The sequence below is a fragment of the Octopus bimaculoides genome, chromosome 5, assembly GCF_001194135.2.
Source record: "Octopus bimaculoides isolate UCB-OBI-ISO-001 chromosome 5, ASM119413v2, whole genome shotgun sequence".
NCBI classification, from domain to species: domain Eukaryota; kingdom Metazoa; phylum Mollusca; class Cephalopoda; order Octopoda; family Octopodidae; genus Octopus; species Octopus bimaculoides.
The window spans coordinates 34,706,561-34,711,814 of record NC_068985.1 but is presented as its reverse complement, the minus strand read 5'-3'; the positions used below and the strand labels follow the sequence as shown (position 1 = coordinate 34,711,814).

The window sequence follows — 5,254 nt, the reverse complement described above, 5'->3', positions numbered from 1 at the left end:
GTAAGCCACTTTTAAACCCAGAAAATGTTCTTCTTCCCCCTCTTCACATAAAACAATTCGTGAAGACACTTGCCCAGAAAAGCTCAAAAGGTTTTGAATATGTGAAAGCCAAATTTCCAAAAATCACCGAGGCAAAACTGAAGGAGGACGTATTCATAGGTCCGCAGATAAAAGAACTCTTGAAGGACAACCAATTCCTCACAACACTAGATGAGATTGAGCTTAAAGCCTGGGAATCCTTCAAATGGCTCTGTGAAAATTTCCTAAGCAACAAGAGATCTCTAGAGTTTAGAAATGGAGTGAAATGTCTTCTAGATTCCTACGCTGTAATAGGGTGTCGGATGTCACTAAAAGCCCATTTCCTTGATTCACATATGAACTTTTTTGCAGAGAACCTTTTGAGCAGTGTCTGATGAGCAAGGGGAACGCTTTCATCAAGATATTGCATCGATGTGACGATATCAAGGATTTTGGGATGCGAGAATGTTAGCTGACTACTGTTGGATGTTATACAGGGAGGAACCTGAGACAAAACACCATAGGAAGTCCAAATACCAAAGATTTTAAAGTTGTTATGCATTCGAGTGTATTCTAACTTATTTGTACACAATAATTTTAATTTTGTACAATAAAAACCCATGAAATTATTGTATCTTGTATTTGTTATACTTTACGTATCCTATAAGTTAAAACAGCAGGTATCATTAACATGAAAATGTGACCCGATAGAGGAAATCGGACTTCAGATTCGTAATCAGCATCAAAAATTAACCCAGAAAAGTCAATCAGCAACTCTGATGATTAAAAAAGTTTCATTTTGTTGACCAGTGTAATTAAACATTTAACATAGGAACTTGTCTTTGCAAAAAAAGTAACCCATGAACCACAAGTATCATCATGGTGGGATTATGAAGAGCAAATATATAAGATAGAGCAGTTTAGAGGAGAGGTAATAAAATACTAGACACAGGAAAATCATCATCATCATCATCATCATCATCATTATTTATCATCCAGTTTCCATGCTGGTATGGGTTGGACAGTCTGGCAGAAACTGACAAAGCCAGGGTCCACACTAGGTTCCATAGTCTATTTTGGCTTATTTCCTATTGCTGGATGCCCTTCTTGATGCCAACCACTCTACAGAGTGTACTGAGTGTTTTTTTTTTTATATGGCAATATCACCAGTGCTTTTTATGTGACACCAGCACCCATACCAATGCTTTTTTATGTGGCACCTTGGTTTTAGGATCTTTATTTTGTTGTAGTGGGTGGGTTTTCTTGAGTACAGGAATGTGCCACATAACTTAATACCCCGTCATCTTCATAAGGTTCAGCATTTTGTGATCATCCTTCAATATTACATCCCAAGTCTTCCTGGGTCTCCCCCTCCCACATCTGGCCTCTACTCTAAGTGATCAGCACTTCTTTATGCAATTGTCTTCATCCATCTGCATCATATTACCAAACCAGTGCACTCCCTTCTCTTGCATGCAACATATAATTCCTCATACGCCCACCTCTCTCAATACCTCAATGATCTGTCACACATGCATACTGACACTGCACATCCAGCAGAACATACCCACTATGTTCCTCTCCAGCATTCACATGTCTTCTGCATTCAGGGGCCATATCTCACTACCTTGTAGCATTGCTGTCCGGAAAGTTCGTGCTGATTTATAGTAGCTTACCTTTCGACTTATTTGCCATGAAACCACCTCAATTCTGGGAAGAGAGTATTTTCAAGTTAAAGGAAAGATGGAGACACATCGTGCAACAAAATGATTCATATTTAGTTGATTTAAAATGTAATGGCAAGTATTTAGTGATCATTTTCTTTCCTTTAAAAATCGGTACGAACTTTCCGGACAACCCAATACACACACACACACACACACACAATACATACATATATATACTTGGAAATGGATGCTATCTTAATAATTTTGATGCGACTCTACCCTTTACTGTTCTCTTTCTCCCCCTTTCGTTTTCTCTCTCTTCCTTTCTCCAATTCTCTTTCTCCTATTCTCCCCTTTCGTTTTTTTCTTTCTCATCCTTTCTCTAATTCTCTTACTCTCTTTCACTGTTTTCTGTCTGTCTCTGTCTCTCTTGTTGTCCCTCTTCCTCCTTTACTCTTTCGTTGCTCACATGTGACCATCATCCATCTTTCTTTTCCTTTTAGTCTGTCGCACAGACCAGACGCCTTCTTGTCTATCTCTTCTCTTATCTTTTCTCTTGTCAAAGAATGTTCCTCCAGTGTTTGCCACCTTACCTCGTCTGGCCTAGCGGCCCTCACTGTTTGTTTTCGTTTTGTTTGTCCTGTTTTTGTCCCCACTGTCCTGCTTTTGTTACCAGCTTTGACCCTCCGCAAATCCCAAATTTTATTTTGGTTCGCAAGAGCAACTGTTTCTCGAAGGCACATATTGTCGTGAATTGCTCGAAATGTGGAGTAGATAAACAGCCGACAACTGATGAAGGGTCGTTCTTTATGTTACTTGTCTTGTTTTCCATTTGTTTCTCTCGCTATTTGCATACAAAAATTTGTCTTCGTATTTCATGTTGTTTTCGTATTTCGTATTCCATGTTGTTTACGTTTTGTGACGTCCTGTACCGATATATGCAAATATACATACACTACGTGGTGTACCAGGTAATTCGCGGGGGTAAAAATGTTCTATTGAAACGCCTTATTACTCTGATTTGGAGAAAGAAAGTACTCTGACTCGTCGTGGCATTATAAAGGTGAACTTTATGAAGGCTAAATTATTAAAGGTAATATATAAATGTAGTATATATGTATATAAATACATGAATGAAGTGTTTTATGTTTAAGAATAAAACAGAGAAAGTGCAGTAATAACGTTCATACCCACTGATGGTCGCTCTCAGTAACTGCCTTTAGTTTACGGAGTTCTTGTTTTTATAACTATCGAAAAGCAGCCAGAAAGACAGACATATTGTTGAGAACATATAATTTCGTTGGAGGCCTGTTATCTCCATCCCAGCCCCTGGTGGCCTAGAAGAGGTGAATAGGGTCAAGTGGCAAAGGCATTATTCTGCTTAGCGAAAGCATCTGGGATATGTATAACTGCTGCCATTCACAGGAAAACTATTGTTTTACCGTGAGAAAAGCGCTGTTGAAGTGTTAAGTGAATTTTGGCAATCGAGGATCGAATCCACGCTCTGCCTGCATGAAGCCACTACAAAGACGTTGTGGAATAAAAAAAATTAATCTACTATCATGGAAAAAGTGTAACTGTAAAAATGCAGAATTATCAGAGTAATGGGCATTCAAAAAGTATGTATGTATAGAAATGTATGAATGAAGTCTTTAAGGCTTAAGATTCAAATCAAGGAAGTGCAATAATAATGTTCAGCAGTTCAAAACTGAGTAGTGAAATGCAGAATTAGGCTGATCGTGAGAATCAAATATTGACGCTTCGCTAAAAACTACAGGTGGTGTGGGTTATTTCCCCTGAGTTGTTTAAATAAAATATTAGTAATATGTAGTAGATAGAAGCAACCATTGGAGGGATCCTATTATCAATTTTTTCCAACAATCTAAGTATGTCACGTGGTTTCTAGACATAAATTCTACTCACGCATCAAATAAAGTATAACAGTGACATTGTATGCAAAAATTAGAAATTGGACACACAAAAAATCAATATTCAAATAATCGAACATAAACAATGAAACCTGTAAAATATTTCTAAATTCGATGGCTCAATTAGTTTCATAAAAATGTTGTATGAACTGTAAATAAGTAATAAATATTATGATTTGTAAAATAAGTGTTACAGGGGGTCCCAACTGAATGTGGTGTGGAAGTTTGGTTTCATTTTTAAAGTATTTTAAGCATTCAAAGTATGAGTTCATTGTATTGGGACACACTTATTAAATACGCTCTGGAATTAAAAATTTCTGCACTTTCATCGAAAACTTTTAACTGGAAATATGCAGAATTATCGGAGTTATGGACATTGAAAGTGTACATGCATCAAGAAAGTGCAATAATAAGGTTTAGCAGTTGAAAACTGTGAGTAGAGAAATACAGAATTAGGTCCGCTGACCGTGAGAATCAAATATTGATCGCTTCGCCAAAAACTAGCAACTGTAACTGCAGTTGGTATGGGTTATTTCCCTTGAGTGTTTAAAAAATATTGTGCATGTGCTATGGGTTATTTCCCTTGGGTGTTTAAAAAATTAGTTATATGAGGTAGATAAAAAGATCCCTTCCAGGAGCCGTATTATCGATTTTTCAATAATCTAAATATGTCACAAAGTTTCCAGAGATGAGTTCTACTCACGTGTCAAGTTTCATCAAAATCAATAAAATGATATAGGAGGAGTTAGCTAACAATGCAACAAACAAACACATACCGAATTTCCACATATGTAGTAGAAGATATATGTATGTACATATATCTATGTATATATGCATATATATATTTTTTATTTATGTTATTATTGATATACATATTCTTAATGCCAAGGCAGATTCCATCCTGACGAAGTGCTTATTTCTCGCTATCGTTATCGTTTTGGCATGTTCACATAAACTTACTGCTAGGGTAGTCCTGATCGCCACCTCATTCTTCTTTATGTAGCGTATGGTGCTTTCGTTGACAACATAATAGTGACCTACGGCAGCATAATTTTTACCTTCCCAGAACATATCCATCAGTTGTGCCTTTTCATGGAGTGTCATAACCTTTTTCTGGCGCTTAGGTTCACTGCCAGAAGCCTTAGAAGGTGTAGGGCGTTAGGGCATCTTAGGGCTTTAATAACACGCTGCGAAAAACACAGTTCTCAACAACATATTGGAGATAGTTACTGGACGCAGTCCCTCACCAACACCACTACCAAAAAAAAAGAAGAAACCTACAAAACATCTTCATTGCGTCTAATATGCGCATACCACCAATGGGAGATTGAGCAGAGATTTAAAATAATCATGGTTTTGGAAAATTTAGTTTGTACTAGCAGAAATACCCGGCGTTGCCCGGGTTAAAGAGAATAATGAAATCTAAAAACGCCGTCTAGACTACGCATCATCTTTATATATAGAGATGTATATACACACACGCACCCAAACACACGTATATATATGTATATCAATATAAATATATGAAAGTCAATGAAGTTTCGTAAAAGAAGGTGATCATGTACATACTTTCTTGCTGTTGTGATTATAATACCTCATTGTAAACTATGTTCCTTGTTTTCCCTTGTGGAGCATATACAA

General features: G+C 37.0%; 1 protein-coding gene across 6 annotated transcripts in view; it reads right to left on the bottom strand.

Moving 5' to 3' along the window:
• LOC106879981 (uncharacterized) overlaps window positions 1-5,254 on the bottom strand; it is a 263,310-nt gene that overhangs the window by 121,765 nt on the left and 136,291 nt on the right. The gene's annotated exons all lie outside the window — the stretch shown is intronic.